General features: G+C 49.0%; 1 protein-coding gene and 1 long non-coding RNA gene across 3 annotated transcripts in view; one reads left to right on the top strand and one right to left on the bottom strand.

The window, feature by feature from the left end:
- LOC146785403 (uncharacterized) overlaps positions 1 to 19856 on the bottom strand; it is a 259272-nt gene that overhangs the window by 208983 nt on the left and 30433 nt on the right. The gene's annotated exons all lie outside the window — the stretch shown is intronic.
- Positions 1 to 19856, top strand: part of LOC146785404 (alanine--glyoxylate aminotransferase-like) — a 309868-nt gene that overhangs the window by 173498 nt on the left and 116514 nt on the right. The gene's annotated exons all lie outside the window — the stretch shown is intronic.

A 19856-nucleotide genomic window follows, 5' to 3' on the forward strand; every position in this document is an offset into this window, starting at 1 on the left:
ACACCTGCATTGCTGCCATACAAGGCTGCAGGGCGAGAGAAATTACCCGTTACCGCTACTCAAATCAATGATACCTACTTCAATCGAGATCCAGGCCGGGATACTGAGTGAACCTACCAGGAACTGCACCTGTGACCAGAGGTCGGACCCAAGCCCATCTAAGCTCTGCCGCTCGCCCTGCCTGTAATCATGAATCACAGGGCAAACCACAGGCATCTAACCCCCAGCATGGCCATGCCAGGAGAAATGCCCGTAACTGAAGTGGCTGGTACCATGCCATCAGTTATCAATTCAACCTTTTATGACTGACAAATGCGCTCTGGTGGTTGTCAGTGTTGGTGCTCCCTCCCAAACATCTCAGCCCTAACCAGGCAACCCGCACCCTCTTGGCACTTGCACACGCCCTGCCCACAGCAGACAGAAAGTGGCCATGCCTAAGCTAAAACACCTCTGACAGGCAGGACAACGGGCTAACCACCAACCTTTGTATTCTGAATGTTCGCTGACAACTGCCAAGGAAATTGCGCATAACTGAAGCAACTGAACCACTTATCGCCGTGCTACTGTGGAAATATGGATTTTTCTGGTCAGTTATGTCCCCTATCTTGGACCCCAACGGTTCTATGTGCATGTTACAAGTACATGTATGTTCCCTCCAGTTCCAGTTATGAAGACGCAAATACATGTGCGTCCACCGTTAACATGTCCTCTGTTGATCCGCCATGAATGGGCCGGATACTCCATTCCTAAGTACGAAAGGCCACCGCCTTTATATGGTTCACTTATGCCATTTTACAGTCCAGGCAAGTAGGCCCTGATTCTGTCATCAAACTCTTCTTGCCTTCTGCCTCTGAAAGCTCCAGTCTGAGCCTGCATCTGTGACCATGAACTTTGTCTCATCCTCTGCGCGGCTCACGATGCCCGACATCAGCTTGCTGCCTGCCAAGAACTGTATTTCACCTTCGGAAATTATCTGCTCCGTTCCCTGCCCAATGCATTCCTGTCTAGTAGTTTAAGTAAACATTCTTCCAGCTACCGAGCAAAGGGCCCGGCTTCTCTGTCTTTATGCAAGTAATTGATAGCCCTGTTACCATGGAATATTCCTACCCCCTCGCATTTAGTGTAGACACTTAGACGCTTGTACACGCACTAGTCAGTATAGTCAGTATAGAATAAGATTCTATCCTAAGAGACCTCTCTTTTTGGATAACACAGTTCTTTAAACATAGGATGTTAGATATGATTTGGGATTAGGTTGACATAACCCCAGACTTTTGTCTCCACATGTAGAGCTAAATGTCAAGTCCCTTTCTCCCTCTAGTTGCACGTCTATCACACGTCATGCGACTGCGCACGCATCTCTGCCAAATATTTCTGCTGACATTGCAGGATTCTCCAGGTATCCACCCACACATGACAAATTACCCATTATCATCAAGTGGACGCCCACATGGACGCCCACCTTCACGCCTACTTACACGCCCACATGCTCTTATCTCATTCTCTCTCGCTCTTTTGCTTACGTACAATTGAGAAATGTATATATACTGTACTCTGTGAATAATGTTTTGAGAATATTGAGAATACTTTTGAGCCCCTTTCCAGATCCAATTTTGGTGATGGAAATATTCTCCCTTTGACTCGAGTTAATGGAATAAATCCCTTTATGAACCTGATACCACAGACTCAGCCTCTTGCTTTATGCATGATCTTATTTATATTTTAAAAGTCTGACAGCGTAATATTTTATTTACCACATAATGGCGCCCGAACAGTTTAATCTCTTTCCCCACACGCCGGAGATGAAGGTCCAGTTTTGCCCCCTTCCATAGCCGTGATGGACTTCAAGCGCGCACGTCGCGGGTCTTCCCGCCAACTCCCTCAGGCCAACGAAGGGGACAGACTGCGACCAGGCATCCATACGAGGCGGTGAGGAACGCAGATTGTCCTACCCAGAGCCCACCTGCGAGAGAGCTGTGTCCGAGGTATACAGAGGCCCACCAGATTCCGAAGTCCCGAAGTATCCAGGTCACGAGTCGGGTCCAGTCCAGTCCAGTCCAGTCCGGTTCAAGTTCAGTTCAGTTTCCGAGGCCTTCCGTTTCCGAGCTACCCGGTGAGTACCATTACTGGGGAGGCGTTCTGACGTGCACATAGGTTGTGCCGGTCAAGACGGGTTTGGGTACACAAATCCGGTCTGCACTGTTTCAGCAGTGTATCTGTACTGTTTAGCAGTATATCTAGTATATCAAGTATATAAATTCAGAATAATTCAGTTAATGCCGAGTATTATGTTTAAGTGATTAAGTTTTCCTTAGATCGTCGTCATCATCGTTGCTCAGTTAAATGTTAAATGTTAAATGTTTTAAATACGTCCTGCATATTGTGGTGTGAATGAATGTTCATTATCGTGTTTATTGTATTAAGTTTGTTCAAGATCAAGTATCAGATCAGTTCTCAATATGCCGCTCTTTTCGAAATTAAGACAGATCACAACTAGAAAAGGGGTACTCGAAGAAGCTGTTCCCATTCCACCTAGGGACACTCCAGGGTACTTTATGTATCATAAGCATGGCCTAGATGCCGTATTATTTCTTGATTTATGGGTGAACTACACCAAGGATTTACCAGAAAGTCAGAGGTGGCCCGCAGTTGGGACATGGGATGCAGATTGCATCATGAGAGTAGAAGAAGAATTATGGAAAAAGATAGCCGGACAGTAACAGAAAGACGTCATTGATTTATGGCGAAAAGAATCGTATAGACGTAGGGAAAAAGCACGTAGACAGGAAGAGAAGAGTAAGGAGAATTCAAATAAAGTTCGAGAAAATATGTTAGTTGAGGAAGGTATCCGAGTAAAAGCAGAACAAGTAGATGGACAACGAAACACTCTTATGAAAGAGTAATTTTTGAAAAGTTTAGCTTGAAAAAAAAAAAAAAAAAAAAAAAAAGAATTGTGGGTATTTCGAATTTGCAAATTGTTCAAGAATACAGGTTTGTGTTCTTGATGGTCCAGTGAGCCAATGTGCTGGGTCAAGTCGGTAAGATTATGACCCCCTGAGTGCAAATTGTATATAAAAATAATTTTTCAATTGGGCGAATTATTGCAGTTTTTCTGGAATTGAGTAGTCTTTTTGTCTTTGACAGCTTCAGAGTGAGGAGAAGGTGGGGGCTGTGTAGAGCAGTATGTGATACAGAAATCGGAGACAGATTCTGACCTTGTAGCCAGTGTAGGTGGGGGCCGGTGAGAGGAGCAGAACAGAGGCACTGCTTAGAAAGCTTCTCTGACATCGCATCTGTGTAATGCCTGCAGCCGGAACAACAAAAAAAAGATGGCTGGCAGCCCAGGCTCAGGCCGCGCTGAGGGGCTATTTTTAACTTCTCTGATAAGACAGGGCAGCTGAGAAATGTAAGTCGAGAAAGATTCCCTTGTTCTATTCTGTGCAAAACAAGTGCCCCGAGGAAATGTCTATGGAGAAGATTTGTTTTATTTTTTAGCAAATGCTATATTGCTTCTGGCCAGAAAGTAAAATGTTGCTCTTGCTTGGAATTTTAAGGGCTATGTGCCTATATAAAAACGATTTTCAAATTCAGACATTTTTGAATTGTGGCCACAAGCTGCCACCAGTTGCATTGGATAAATGATCCAGTGGTTAACAGTCTGTGAGGAGAGATGAGAGGTGCGTCTTCGTCTGGGACATTAGGGTACATTGTGTTGACGAAGATGCATAGCTCATTTTTATAAAAGAAAACAAACAGGTTCGTGTGTTCTTCGTTTTTGATTATTATTGCTGATTCTGTTTTTATAAAAGAAAACAAACAGGTTCGTGTGTTCTTCGTTTTTGATTATTATTGCTGATCCTGTGTGTCAGACTTGACACGGTGGTTTTAAATGGGGGTGTATAGGGCAGGTAAATGAATTATTGATTATAAGCCTGACAAATTAAGCAGGCCAGAATGTTCGCCTCTGAGCTGTAGGTACTGTAATTGCGCATCGCTGCTCATTTATATATGTTAGTGCAATTGTCTATGCTTTCTCTGCTTGGTATACTGATGGCTTGGCATATGTATTTTATATATGTTTTGTTTTTGTGTTGTATTGACCAGTCTGTTTAGCGTTTAATACCAAGTTCTCCTGTGCAAGTACAGAGATAGTCGTGACGACGGCGATCTTTGCACAGCGCTTGGCTGGAACTTGTTCACAATTACTAAATTTCACAGACGTGATATTACCTTTATCATGCTGTCAAAATAGCAGACAACACGTTATCAGTGTATGTCTAATTGGCGTTGGAGATGAATGAAATAAAAGGAAAAATTATGCAAGACTAAAATATTTTTCACATGACTGCCTTTCTCTTATAGACAGGCAGCCTCGGTCATATGTTTCCAGATTGGACATTAAGGAACAATTATGATCTGTGCACTCGCATCTTAACTCTTGAAGGCCTGTTTTAAATAAGGACTGCCACCACAGAGTGACAAATGAGGCTCGGTATTTAGGGTAATGAGAAAATATCTGACAGGATTTCCTTTTTAAAGTTTGCTTTAGTAAGCTCATTCTTGTAAGTGGTGGCCCCAAAAGTTGACTTGTTTTTAAATTAGGCTATTTATTGTATAGGTGGAAATTATTGCAAAATGACTGATTTCTTTAGCAGATAAATTATTAATTATCAACATTAACAACTGTTCTTAAACTTGGTTTTCCGAATATTTAGGTAATTTAGCATTCCTATTAGGGCCTACTAGCATTAATATTGACTTCAGGTTGGTGTAGGTTCATGTAATAGGGACATTTGCATATGAGATGTCATTTGGCTAGCTTATGAGCTAACACAATGAGGTTTGTACATTAATTTGAAGGATTTCTCGCCGTTTCAAATACGCTGTGTATCTCCTATAATTTTGCTTACGCCCAGTAGCTACACACAGGGATTAATAGTGTTGACAAGACACAGGGTTTGATAGTGTTTGACAGCAGTGAAATCTGTTTCAGATTTCCTCCTGTCAAAAAGGGGGGGGAAGGAGGAGAATATTGGCTTTCTGCTGGCCCCTGAGGAGGTTCGCTTCCCGCTAGCCCCTTAAGAAATTAAGCCCCTTAGAAATTAGCCCCCTTAGAAATTAAGCCAAGGAAATAGATATGGTGTTTTCCCCTTTTTCTCATGTTTTATTGTGATCTTTCAGGGGAATTAGTCCAAGCCCCTAATACAGCTTCTACTAAAGTCCTCCCTTGGACACAAGAACACACTGTGGCATTTGAAGAATTAAAGAGAGCTTTATGTCAAGCACCAGTTTTAGCAAACCCTGATTACAACAAATCGTTTATGTTTTTGTGACAGAGCGGGATGGAACAGCACTATCTGTCCTAACACAAGATCATGCAGGAAAACACGAGCCCTGTGCTTATTTTTCTAGTACATTAGACCCAGTAGCACAGGCTTTGCCTGCGTGCCTAAAATCAGTTGCAGCAACGGCCTTAGCCATAAGACAAAGTGACTTGATAGTGCTGGGCCACCCTCTGACAGTACAAGTACCACACGCAGTAGAGGTTCTCTTGAACCGGACACAAACACAACACCTGACTGTAGCTAGACTGACAGGCTATGAGCCAACGTTATTTCAACCACACATAGAGATCAGACGATGCAACATACTGAATCCTGCTACCCTTTTGCCCTCCAGTACAGAAAGCGTTTCACCACACGACTGTGTTGAAGTAATACATACCGTGACTAAACCAAGACAAGACTTGACAGACGTTGCACTCCCAGACCCCGACCTAACACTATAAGTTGACGGCTCATGCATGAGGACAGGGGCGGGAGAATTAGTGGCAGCATATGCAGTGACTACTGATACTGTAATAATAGAGACTAAAAGAATAGACATATTGTCAGCACAAGCAGCAGAGCTCATCGCCCTGACACAAGCGTGCATAAGAGCTAAGCACCTGAGAGTAAACATTTACACCGATTCTCTGGCGAGAAAGAGGTTTCTTGACCTCTCATGGGGTCAAGATACAGCATGGCCCCATATTCAAGCCCTACTGGAAGCAATACATTTACCAACAGCCATAGCTATCCTAAAATGTAAAGCACATACTAGAGCCACAGATACCATTTCCCAAGGCAATGATCTGGCAGACCGAACAGCTAAACAGACAGCTCAGACCCCACTAGACATGACAAAGTTACAGGTTCAATAAGTGTCCAAAGCCATGACAGTTAGGGATCCTTCCAAGGATGTACAAGACATACAGACACATGCTACGATGGACGAATTAAAGAAATGGTCGGAACAAGGAGGGGTACTGACTGATCAGGGTTTCTTTCTGATTCAATGGTACAAATAATCATAAATACCGCACATAGTCCTGCACACTTAGGAGAGAAAGCAATGATAGATAGCTTACAGAATATATGGTTCAACAAGCACCTGCGTGCAGCAGCGAAACAAAAGGTCAGAACATGTATGATCTGTTGCCAATTCAATGCAGGTAAAGGCATTCCGATGGAACAAGGTGGATTCCATCCACCTGACCACCCTTTTGAAGTGCTCCAAATGGATTATATCCAAATAAACAGATGTAGAGGTTACAAATATGTCCTGGTACTAATGAAGCAGGTGTCCCTTCTGTTAGGGTATACCTGGAAATTCCATTGTGTGCGACATCCTGAAGCAGCAGGCCTTGTAGAAAGACATAATCAGACATTAAAAATTTGCGCAGACAAAGGTATAGACTGGATGGTAGCCCTGCCGGTTGCCCTCTTTTACATGCGAATTGTAGCTCATTCTAGAACAGGCTTATCTCCCTATGAAGTGGTCTTTGGTAGACCACCAAATATGTGGGGCACTCCAATGCCTAAAAGATAATAACATGCTGACAGATTACCTGGCTTCCTTGATGTCTGCACTACTCTCTTGTTGTTCGCAGGTTGCTGCCGCCTTCCCTGACAACACCCAGGTCAAAGAATACTCCATCGCTCCTGGATGGAAGGCGCCAAAGTCAGTGCTCTGGACCACGGGGACGGCCGTTAAAGTCAAAGTGCACCTTCACCACTCTTTTACAAAGGAAAAAGACTTTGAACTTGAATTTTGGATTTTGAACACCATTTTCTAGAGGAGACTCCCCAGCAGTTTCCACAAAGCTAAACTTAGATCTATAAAAAGTCAGAACCCGTTTGATCAATTAAGTCCACTAGGTGGTGAAGCGGTTGAACATGTATTCTGGCTTGCATAAGATCTTGGGCTATAATATTAAAAACAAAGAGCAAGATGTGCATCACGATAATATGTATCAGCTTAATACTACATGCTATTTTTCCTCCTATTGCCTCACTCTTATACTCCTCCACTAATGATACCATAAAGCACACATTTAGTGATCTGCCATCCTATGAGCTATCATATCGACTTGCCTTACGCAACAATACCTTTATTCAGATGCTGCACCATTCACATCAGACTAGCAATGCTACAGACTGCTGGGTCTGTGGCCGACTCCCCCCCCTATCAGAACTATAAGGGAGTTTTGCCCCTCTTTCTCTATCCATTCACACACAATGGCTCCTGTGGAGCATGGTTTATTTTGATTAATTCCCTAGATTCGAATTCCGCAGTTTATCAAGACAACTGGGTATGGGGAAACCTGAACTTAGTTTTGCTTAAAGTCTGCTACCCTAACAAGGAGGGACTTCCCAAAAGAACAGGAACTGATCTAGAACATGAAGTATATGGATTAGGTAATTTTACACTTAACCTCATGATCCTGAACGTTGAATCTGAAGCTACACCAATCTTGCCCGCCATGTCCGTATTCCCAGTAAAAGGGGAATTATGTATAAGAAAGAATGGCTCCATACACATGGGCCATAGTAAATGCACCACTGTAATAAAATTCAGTGATCAAGGCAAGTCTACATTTAGAGCTTCTCGTCATTCCTACTTTATATGTGGCCAGACCGCATATATACGCCTACCTCTAGATTGGGATGGTACCTGTTACATAGCATTCCTCCTACCACCTGTTTTCCTAGCTCCTCCTGATTATCATAGAAATACTCATTTAGTACACAATAGACAGCAGAGAGATCTCCCAATTGTCGATTACACTGAAACAGCATGGGAAAAATACACAGATTTCAATAAAGGTTTCTTTCCCTATATAGGTACAGTTACCAATAGTAAGCTGATACGTAGATTAACCAGAACCCTTGAAGCAGTAGTGAACGAAACTATTTCCGCCTTAGGCAATTTAACAGAAGAGCAGTCTGCTATGCGGATTGTTGTGCTTCAAAATAGTCTTGTCCTTGACGTTATCCTGGCCGATAGGGGCGGAGCTTGTAGGGTCATCAAATCAAGCTGTTGCATTTTTCATACCAGAAAATTCGCCATCTGTATATAAAGCCATAACTCGCCTTCATAAGATTGTAAGCCAGATACACCAGAATCCAGGCACCTGGACTTGGTCCGGTTGGTTTTGGAGTGCATTATCTACCTTTGGATGGAGGGTCCTATCCTTCCTAGGTATTGGCCTTCTCATACTATTCAGTTGCTGCTTATGCCTGCAATGTGGACCAGCGATTTGTGGTCTGTGTGCCACATCGTGCATTCCACATCAAGATTTTCATTCAAGATCCCGGAAGAAGAAAGAAGAACAAATGATGCTATATGAACAGATCAATGGATTAATGAAGATTGATATCTCTTGACGGGCAAGTAGGGGACAAGGAGGGAATGTGGAAATATGGATTTTTCTGGTCAGTTATGTCCCCTATCTTGGACCCCAACGGTTCTATGTGCATGTTACAAGTACATGTATGTTCCCTCCAGTTCCAGTTATGAAGACGCAAATACATGTGCGTCCACCGTTAACATGTCCTCTGTTGATCCGCCATGAATGGGCCGGATACTCCATTCCTAAGTACGAAAGGCCACCGCCTTTATATGGTTCACTTATGCCATTTTACAGTCCAGGCAAGTAGGCCCTGATTCTGTCATCAAACTCTTCTTGCCTTCTGCCTCTGAAAGCTCCAGTCTGAGCCTGCATCTGTGACCATGAACTTTGTCTCATCCTCTGCGCGGCTCACGATGCCCGACATCAGCTTGCTGCCTGCCAAGAACTGTATTTCACCTTCGGAAATTATCTGCTCCGTTCCCTGCCCAATGCATTCCTGTCTAGTAGTTTAAGTAAACATTCTTCCAGCTACCGAGCAAAGGGCCCGGCTTCTCTGTCTTTATGCAAGTAATTGATAGCCCTGTTACCATGGAATATTCCTACCCCCTCGCATTTAGTGTAGACACTTAGACGCTTGTACACGCACTAGTCAGTATAGTCAGTATAGAATAAGATTCTATCCTAAGAGACCTCTCTTTTTGGATAACACAGTTCTTTAAACATAGGATGTTAGATATGATTTGGGATTAGGTTGACATAACCCCAGACTTTTGTCTCCACATGTAGAGCTAAATGTCAAGTCCCTTTCTCCCTCTAGTTGCACGTCTATCACACGTCATGCGACTGCGCACGCATCTCTGCCAAATATTTCTGCTGACATTGCAGGATTCTCCAGGTATTCACCCACACATGACAAATTACCCATTATCATCAAGTGGACGCCCACATGGACGCCCACCTTCACGCCTACTTACACGCCCACATGCTCTTATCTCATTCTCTCTCGCTCTTTTGCTTACGTACAATTGAGAAATGTATATATACTGTACTCTGTGAATAATGTTTTGAGAATATTGAGAATACTTTTGAGCCCCTTTCCAGATCCAATTTTGGTGATGGAAATATTCTCCCTTTGACTCGAGTTAATGGAATAAATCCCTTTATGAACCTGATACCACAGACTCAGCCTCTTGCTTTATGCATGATCTTATTTATATTTTAAAAGTCTGACAGCGTAATATTTTATTTACCACACTACATGTCCTCTTGGACAGGTGCACGGGCACCTGTCCAAGTATCCAAACGCAACCAAAAAGTCGAACCGTACCCAGAACGGTAACCCCCAGCTGGCCAGGAAGCGAGACAAACAATGCTACTGCATCATCAAGGTATGTCCTTTGCCTATTCCGTGTCTGGCTGCAAGAGTTTTATGACATTGCCAGTCCCGGGTGAAAATAGGAGCTTTACAGCTGCTGGTGCTAATGATGGAACACGTAGCCTGTTGAAGCAGAATGTAATTCCCTTACTACTGTTGTGCACGAACCCACAAACATTGGCTCTCCATGGTACAATACCTTCCTGCTAATCATGGTTTCCTTGGAGAATGTTGACAAGTCTATGTTCAAGAAGTCTAACCGTATCCTGAACAATAACCCCCAACTGGCCCTGATGCGAGACAAACCATGCCAAGGCACACAGGTGATTTTAATAACTAATAGCAGGTCTAACAGCGTCAACAGGCATCCTCAGCTTACAATAGGAGTGTTGGAGTAAGGGTATCCAGTGAGAATAAAGATGACAGCCTCCCATCTGACCAACCGTGGTGGGAACCACTCCTGTATATTCTAGTACAAATGGTCCCTGTTGACCTGTCACTGCCTGATGTACGTGACCTAGGTACATGGTCCCTTTGCATGGCGGCATGCCATTGAGACAAACCTCCAATCCCCGATAAGTACCACTACCTGCCTACGCTACAATCTTGCCTGGCATTCCTCCATGCCCAGATATACCATGCGATGATTGCTCTCCTCCGTCACTTGACCCGACCACACTTCGAAGAACAAACACAGCAAGAAGAAGCGGCCTGTGACCTGCCCCAAAACTCTATGGAATCATCCTATGAGCCGAATGATGTGCGAGCTCGCCACCAACCTCTTTCAAAGCCTGCCGACCCCTTTTGCTCCAAAAATTGGAGGGGGGGGGAGGGGGCAGGGAGGGGCAGTCCTGTCTGGAGATGTGTGTAATGGAGGACATGTGTCCTAGAGTACCTATTGTTTGGGTGCAAATATCAGTACCACAAGTACCTGGTGTGTTTAATACTAATAACAGTACTAACAACTCAATCAGCACAGGGCTAGTTGCCCCCCCCCCGTCTTAAAACCGTGCGTGACAAACAGGGAGATTAAAGGCAGGCTAACCCCAATCTGACACAGAAAGACCCACCACGCGGCTGTGCCCAAAAACCACCATCCCGCATCAAACAGACCAGATGGAAAGACAACAAGAGCCTAACGCTCTACACCCGCGGATAACCCAGGAAATAACCAATCGTTTAACAATCGAGTAAATAACAACGGACATCCTTTCAGCATCTGAAGGCCTAGCCATTTCAGAAGTGACCTGGGACCCCAAGGCCAGGCATCAGTGCAGGCCTCGGCACCTGTGGTGTGTGTGATCTTTGCCCACTTCAGTGTGAGCCAGGGCCCGCGATGCATACTTTCTTCATGATCGCTAAAGCACACATGAACCACCCTAGCTGTTCCTTGCCGCTAGGTCATCCTACCCTAAGGAGCCCCAATGAACGACCCGGGAACATTAAAACTCTTTCAACACTAAGCTTAACTCTTTGTTTAGCATAGGTGCTGAAGGCAAAGTGACACCTCCCACCTGCTCCCGACCACAGCGGTGAAGCGTCCCAGGAGCACCCGGCTAATATAAAAGACCCCGACAGAACCGAGGGAGCCCTGCGCAAGCTACATTTGTTTTCCAGGGTTAAAACTGGTCTGCAGGGCTACCCAGCTTGCTCAGGCACTGGCTATGGCATACAGACCGGCCACCAACACACCGTGCATTTACTAGGTGTTCCAAGGCCACTCGGTCTCATTTGCCAATGAAACAAAGCATTGCAACCCAGCCCCCCCAAAACCAGGCCCAGTCCCCCGCTGCGGCACGAAATACTATCAACCAACCTCCCATCTCTCCTCCTGTGTCCCTGCAACCAAGGCCCCATCTGTTGGCTACGTCACTGCTTCTTAGATGCCTACTATAAATGCTCCCCTAGCAGCTCAGGCAATAACTATGGCACTGGCACACCGCACATATACTAGGTGTCCCGCTCCTTGAAAGCCTGCATGGTCACCATTCATAGCGTTACTCTAATGCGCATAGAGAAATACATGTTGATTATACAAATTTCTGTGTATGTGAGCGCAAAGGTGTTAAAACGATAAACATGAGTTCCAGTTACATGACATACTGAGCACATAACAGCGCATCCCTATATTTACTACGCGAGGAGCACTACCTACACCAAGCCGATCTATTGGCTGATCAGTGCCTATAATTGCATATAGTGAAATAATTCCCCATCCTAGCTCAGTTGCTGGGCCCGCCGAGAGCTATTCTACCTCATGTCAGCCTGCCTGCGAATACGAAAGCTGGGCTGTCCCCCCACACCAGTAAACAGCCAATTCTACACGAAAGACACCAACAGAGCCGCGTGCGCCCTGCGCAAGCTTCAAGAATGATTAAAAGTTAAAACTGGTCTGCCGGGCTCCCCAACTAGCTCAGGCAATGACTATGGCATGCAGCCCGGCCACCAGCACACCGTACATTTGCTAGGTGTCCCGCTCGATGAAAGGCCTGACTGATCACCATTCATAGCGTTAATCTAACGCGCATTGAGAATTACATCTCAGTTATACAAGTAAATGTGTGTGCCCACAAAGGTGTAGAAACGTAAACATGAGCTCCAGTTGCATGCCATACTGAGCACATGTCGCTGCATCCCTTTATTTACTACAAATAGCACCACCTACCACAAGGCCAACTATTGCCTAACCAGCTGAGACCAGCAGAAGCGAATGAAGAACAGGGTCACAGTGCGCGTGCCCGGACTGGAAAGCAGCAGCCAGCTGGCGATGTGCACCTAGTGCTGGCGATGAAGCCGACCACCTTTTACCCGACTGCCGCTAAGAGCCCCTTCCAAGCCTGGGGGACCCTGAAGCACCGCCTTCCTTACACCACAAAGATCCAGGCGGGCTGTGCGTTACTGCACACCATATGAATATCGCGCGAACTCAACCCGAAGGTATTGGAGCGCTATACATAGCACCGTATTTAAATTACACACTCAGGCACGGGGAGATTAAGTGATTTGCCCAGACTCACAGGATGTGGATGCGAGCTCGAGGCTCGAACCCTGGTTTCCTGCACCAGAGGCGGCAGCGCAGCCGACAGACCACCTCCTCTCCCAATTCCGGCCGCATAATATTAGTAAAAACAGATGAGCACTCGAAGGCCTAAATAATGTTCCCAGTGCTCCACAACCTGCCGTTATAATAACAGTCAAACAGAGCAGCGCTACCTCCCAGTGACCTACATAACCTATGGCACAAGTCCTATGCTTGACCTACAGGAAAGGAGACAGAACTAGTGTTGATCTTGAGCTGAAGGACGATCATGGTGAAAGAGGACGGCTCCGCGAGCTTGCCCTCGACACGCCATTTAAATAAACCATGATAGCTCTACCGGACTTACCACCGACGAGCGCCGCGCTTACATAGGCAAGCTGCCTCGGGCCGCCAAAATGCCCCACACCATAGCTGTGCACCTATGTCTCGGGCTTTGCCACTCCCCGCCGCCGCAACTTAATCAATGTTGCCCACGCGTAGCGTCGAGCGCGTGTGTAAGCCCTACGCTGCCCTCCGCCAATGTTCTTCGTCATGGCCCCCTGTCCCAACTTGCGCTACCACGTCTTTGAAACACACAAGATGCGGGTTGAATTATACATTGGCATCAGAGAACTCATTGTGCATGTCGACCCGCGCGGCCAACCCTCCCACTCGGGATATGCAGTTGGCCAAAGGTACAGCGCTAATGGCTTATAACGTAACGCTGCATGCTCTGCCCTACCTTGTACATAGGCAAGGCAAGTACCTCCGTTCACCTACAATCAGTATGCTAGACGACATATGATCATCTCGTCCCTCCAACCACGCGCTACGACTCATTCAAGCAGCGGTCGGCAGCTGAGAACACGTTACTCAATTCTTAGTGCTCTAAGTACAACCAAATAAGCACTTAGTCTTGAAAACACGCTACTCACTTCATAGCTCCCGTGATACATCAAAAGAAGCACCCAAAACGCCCAGTACACCGGACAGCCTTGCGACAAGCTGTCCTGAACGCCGCCTTATGCCTTTGCTCAGTTTGTGTGATACTATACCAATTATCGTCGCACCCCAAGACCCCTCAGGGCTCGGACCCACGACCTCGTGAACCTGGGTGCCTAAACTCTACACGCTTGGGCTATGTCACCAATGAGACAACAATTCTTCATATGGGCACAAGTAACTTACCTGCCTCCCTAACTGCTCATCTATGGCGTCACAAAAGCTGTTAGCACATGAAAACAATGCAACCTACGGGCATAAGCGAATCGCCTGCCTGCCAGCAGATCATATATAGAGGCACAATAGCCTGGGCAACCAGCACGCAAATCTAATTGTTCTCAGCCCCAACGCTGACTGCGGTGTTGCATGTTTCCCCCTCGGGCTGGTACCAGCGCAGGTTCTACAATGAGACATACCACGGCCTGCGTGCACTCACATCACGGACAGTGAAGCAAGGCCCCTCATTCGTCGCTCCGCGGGGCATAACTGATCACATGAGCTAATCTTGCCTATTGAGACAGCCAACAGCATGTGGGGGCATCCGGATACCTCGAAAGCTGCCTATTCTAGGAGGTGGTCGTGTGCGCAAGAGAACACAACATGCCCGTCTGCCCCACCTCGCGACCCGGTGCGGCTCAGGTCCCCCCAGGATCGTGCGTTCGATAGGCTATGCTTCTAACCAGCGTAATGCTCTTCATACAACAACCTGCAGCACACGGCACAGAGCGCACCGCAGGCTTACAGGGTAAGCCCGCTGCGGCATGGCGGCTGAAATCACAGTAAAGCAGCATCGCTGCACAAACTTCGGACGCTGGTTCCCCCCTCCTGTTATGCTGCAGGGGGAGCAGACCGCAACAGCACATGTGATCCAGCAACCGTAATCTCAAAGAGAGCCCCACGGGGCCAAGGCCACCCGGCCATGACTCAACTTGTCCCCTGAACTAACCGAGGCATGACCCTGGTGCCCCAGCTCGGAAGTCGGCAGCTCTGGCTGCAAGGCTACCCCCTCTCCCCTGATTAACCCCTCCCCGCACCGCCAGCCAGGGTTCGGCAACTGACCAGGGCCAGGCCGCCCAACACAACTACCAGCCCCGGGAGCGGTTGCAACAATGCCATAAGGTACTTCCGCTCCGGGGCTGCTGACAATGGCGAGGTTATACTAGTCCCGACCCAGTGCCGCGACGCGCGACGGCCGGGGCACACCGGAGTTGCCTAGCCCCATACTCCAGTCGCGGGTGTGACGCGATCAAAATTGCATTACATAAATTAAATTAACTAAACAAGGGGTGCCGACCACGAGACCGGGAATATAACCGGCACACCCCCGGCCCCAACCATAAACGCGTGCCGTGATTTGCCCACATCGTAAAGATTTGAAGTTAGCGCCCCATCCCTGAAGGAGCAGCACTGGTCCATTCTTGCAGTACAAGTCGCATCACGCAATCTGCCTGAAAAACAATCAAGGCCTATCACACCACGAGGCGAGGGCTGGGGGAGGGGAGAAACCCCGCGGGGCAATCATCTTGCCCCCCCCCAACACTGCACCACAGGCTAAAAGAACTGCCCTGACTCACCGCACTGAAATTGGACTCGACCAGCGGCACAACGCGATCCAGCCCCGGAGCCGACAATACACTGTCGCAACCCGGGGACAGCGCGACCAGAAGAATCAAGGCGAGTCGGGCAGCGAGGAGTCGCACGACCGCAAGGCGAGACGTCGAGGGACAAGAGGGCGAAGATCGCACGGGGATAACTTAAATACCCTTGTCCCCTCCACCTTTCCCGGAAGTGGGTCCGCTGGACCTCCTCCCTGGCCATGGCCCAGGGACTAGACCGGTGCCTCTAGTGCCTACATGTGGCACTAAGGCGGCCGCCCTTTTAGGGGGGGGCTGCTGCGCAACCCCCCCACGGGCAGCCTTGCAGAAAATATACATGGGAAGGAGCCCAAACCGAGACTCAAACCCCCCCTTGTAATTGGTTTACCACCAGGTACAATCGAAGAGAGACAGGCAGAGATACCGCAAGGGTGCCCTTCAGAGGCTAAAGCTAACAAGATTGGGCACCACTGGCCCAGCACCAGAATAGCACATCATAGAGAGGCTGCAAGCTGGAGCAGAGAATGCATGCAAGGGAAACAGGCTCAAGCAGGGCCGTAAATGACAGTTTGGCGACAAACCGAAAAATACATAACCACAGCAGCAATTACTAGGCAAATGAATGAAAGTGAGGAGCCAAGATACCCATCAGCAAGAAAGAGTGACACCCGAAAGCAGAGCAAGATCAGAAGTCACACACTGGGGGCGTGGTCGGATCACGATTCGAGATGGTCGCCTGATCCGAGAGCTCCGCTCTGGGACGGGCTCCGGACAGAGGCCGTGGCCTTACTAGCGCAATCGGGATGCGTCTGACATGTCCCCCAAGTGGCTTAGCTCCCTGCTCCTAACGACCCGAGTCGTTAACGACAACGAGAGGGGTGGCCACAGTGGGGGTGTGCCCTCGGCTGGGACGTGCTGGGCACGAGAGCTGGAACAGGGCACAAGAGTTACTCCCATCTCTGGTATCCCCGCAGCATGGCATACACATGATTCCAAAGGCATGAGTACGCCGGGGGAAGACCGAACACAGCCCACCCTCCTCCCTCTCCAAGACAGAATGCCCTGGGGCCCCACCGCAACTGGACAGCAGATCCTGGACCCCAACTTGAGGCCGGCGCCCCATCGACAACCGGCGACGCTTAAGAGGATCAGCAGAACCATCCCTCCGATCCACCTAGGCAGGCTGGAGCCTGACGAAATACAAACCTGGGGGCATCCCTGAGTAGGATGCGGAAGAGCAGAGTGGAAGGCTCAATCAACCGGAAGGGGTGGAGGACCACTGAGCACTGGACCCTCCCAAGACAATATCTGCGGACTGGCATCTGGCAGAACATTCCATACTGCCTGCACCTGGGGTCAGCAGCCAGGGAGAGTGGACCAGTGGCAAACCTTACGCCACATTCGCCGGACCTGCACACAGCACATACTGACTGCGGCCCGTTCCGCGGAGCTCCCTGATCTGAAGCTATTGTTACTCGCTGGACCTTGGTACCACCTCCACCATAGGAGCCCTGACTGGGGATCAAAAACGAATATCCACCAACAAACAAGGCAACAAGCCCTCCAGGCAACTTCTTTTCACAAAAGCACTCAGGCAGCCACGCAACATGTCCACAAAGGAAACCACGACTCCCACAGGTGACCCCCCTCAGACCACCCGCTCTCCACACAGGGGAATACTATGGACTGCATTCTATCGGAAATATCAGCCATTAACCGGCGTCTTGAGGAGATGGACATGAATATCTCCTCCCTGGCAGTGGAAGCCAAGTGGATCAGAGCAGACATCGCAGGGTTACACAACCGAGTGGAGGGTCTGGACCAAAGGCTGATAGCGGTGGAGGGCCGCCTCGAATCCCTCCACAGCAGGGACCAGGAACTTCTATTCCTCTGTAGCAAGCTGGTGGACATGGAGGATTATTAGCAGGAGGGACACTTCTTCGGATTCTTGGAGATAAGCGAGGGCTTGGTCTAAGGGCATTCCTCAGGGACACTCTCCCAAAACTGGTCGGCATTTACTGTGACCCACCACTGGAACTGCAATGCACACACCGCATTGGCCCCCCTTGTAAGGACTTTGCTACATGCCCACGACCTCTCATTGCTTGTTTTCTCTGGCATGAGCAGGCACGGCAACTATTGGCCGCTGGGCGCATCTAAGGCACATTCACATATAACGGGCACAAAATACCAACGACCGCCGAAAGGCATTCCTCACGATGATGCCCCAACATTGGAAACGGAACATCAAATACAGCCTTTTTGAACGCTCCCGATGCCGAATCTCCAAGGTTGGAGTTTCTAAGGATTTCTATGACCCGGAAGACCTGCGCCTGTTCCTGGAGCACGTGGAAACACAGAACATGGACACCCAGCACGGCGACCCGGAACAGGCTAGGTCTGACTCCTCCACGACAACCCGGACAGCAGAAGACGCAATACCAGCAGCTCAAGACAACGGGGCAGAGACCTAGAACGATCCGCCTGCACCCAGGAGGACAAGGCCTCGACCCCTCAAGCAGCAGCCCCCTTTATGCAAGAAACACCATAGAGATAAGTCCTGCTCCCCCCTGAAAACCCGCCTCGAACGCAGACAGAGATAGAGGAGGTCTCCTCAAGACCACCGCCTTCAACATACAGCCAGCACGAAGGGTGGTTGGCTGGCTGGGGCGAGTGCAGGTTTTCCAGACGTCGAACAGCTGAGTATCGCTTTACAAGTTGTGCGAAGTTGGCCTGGTATATATGGTCCACTAATTAAAGTGGGCATCTTGCACCAGTCCAAACAACCCTTATGGTGATTTAAGAGGTCAAAGATAACCTTAGAAGGGGGCGTGGCCGAGCCGAGCTGCAAGATGGCCGCCGTGTAACGGGGCTCTGCCGGCCGGACACCTAATCCGTCAGACAATCCGACCTTTGCCTTGCTCTTTGCCCATCAAAATACACGGCGGAAAGTGCCCTGGTGCAGGGGATCCTAGCGGTGCCACTGCGGTTGAAATCGGCCTCGGAGATCCGGAGCTACTCGGCCGGGCTGGCCGAGCGGTTTTTGGGCGCCGAGCTGGGCGGAGTCTCCTCCTACGCGAGGCCCTGGTCGAAGGCCGAGATCGGGCAGATACGAGGCGGCTATCGTGGACCCAACTGAGACGTGGTGAGCCCAGCGACTGGCGCCCGAGCGGCTGCGGTGCCTTCCGGACGTGCTGAGACCTGGCCCCTGTTGGAGAACTGGTGCCTGGAAGAGGCCGAGCTGGCGGACTAAATGACTAGGCCTACCCGGCGTGGCTGCGCCCTGATCCGGTGACTGGGCCATTGGGCCTGCTGAAGTGAGGAGTTGGGAGAAGTAAGCCGTGGCGCCCGCTGGGTGGGCCCGATCCCCGCCCGCAGAAGGTGATATCCGGCTGCCGGTACCTGCCGACGACCTGCTCTAACCATCGTGTGCCTGCAGGCCGGGGATACACTGCACTGGAGAGGCCTACTGGGCGAGAGACGGTTGGGCCGCCATTGTTACCCGACTGACGCAGACCCGCGCCCTGAATGGGACGAATGCTGGCCTGGTCTTCCCTACTTGGCGGTGTTCCTCGTGCAGAGGGGGTGCCTGTGTGGTTACCATTCCACCTTGCGCTAGGTGGCCTGCTTGTTGCTTGATACCCCTCACCGCCATTGTTGGTAGGTAGCGGGCACTCGTGGGGGAACCATGGGGAAATCAGACGCCAAGCAGAGGAAGCTCCCCTTCGAGAAACAGACCTCCCGCGGTGCCGGAGTCGCAGACGGTGGTCCCTGAAACGCAGTTGGACCCAACACCGGACGATGATGTCAAAAGTATGTTCCGTGACCTTAAGGGCTGCCTAAAGGAAATTGACGGAAAACTCGACTCCATGGCCCAGCGGCTGGATGGCATGTCGCACAGGGTCGACAAACATGAGGAGCGTATCACGGCGATGGAAGCGAGAATCGCGGACTGCGAGGAGGGCCACGGAGACACCCAGGAGAAGTTGCTCCGAATGGACAGGGTCCTGGATGTGATACGTGGGCGCAACGAAGATTTGGAAGCTCGCTCCCGCCGAAATAATGTACGAATTATTGGGGTTGCCGAATCCACTAACATTGGCAATATGGAACTATTTGTGGAAGGACTGTTCCGTGAACTTTTTGGAGAGGGACTGTCGGCCATGTTCTTGGTTGAACGCGCACATCGCA

Source organism: Triturus cristatus, chromosome 11, assembly GCF_964204655.1.
Source record: "Triturus cristatus chromosome 11, aTriCri1.1, whole genome shotgun sequence".
Lineage (NCBI taxonomy): Eukaryota > Metazoa > Chordata > Amphibia > Caudata > Salamandridae > Triturus > Triturus cristatus.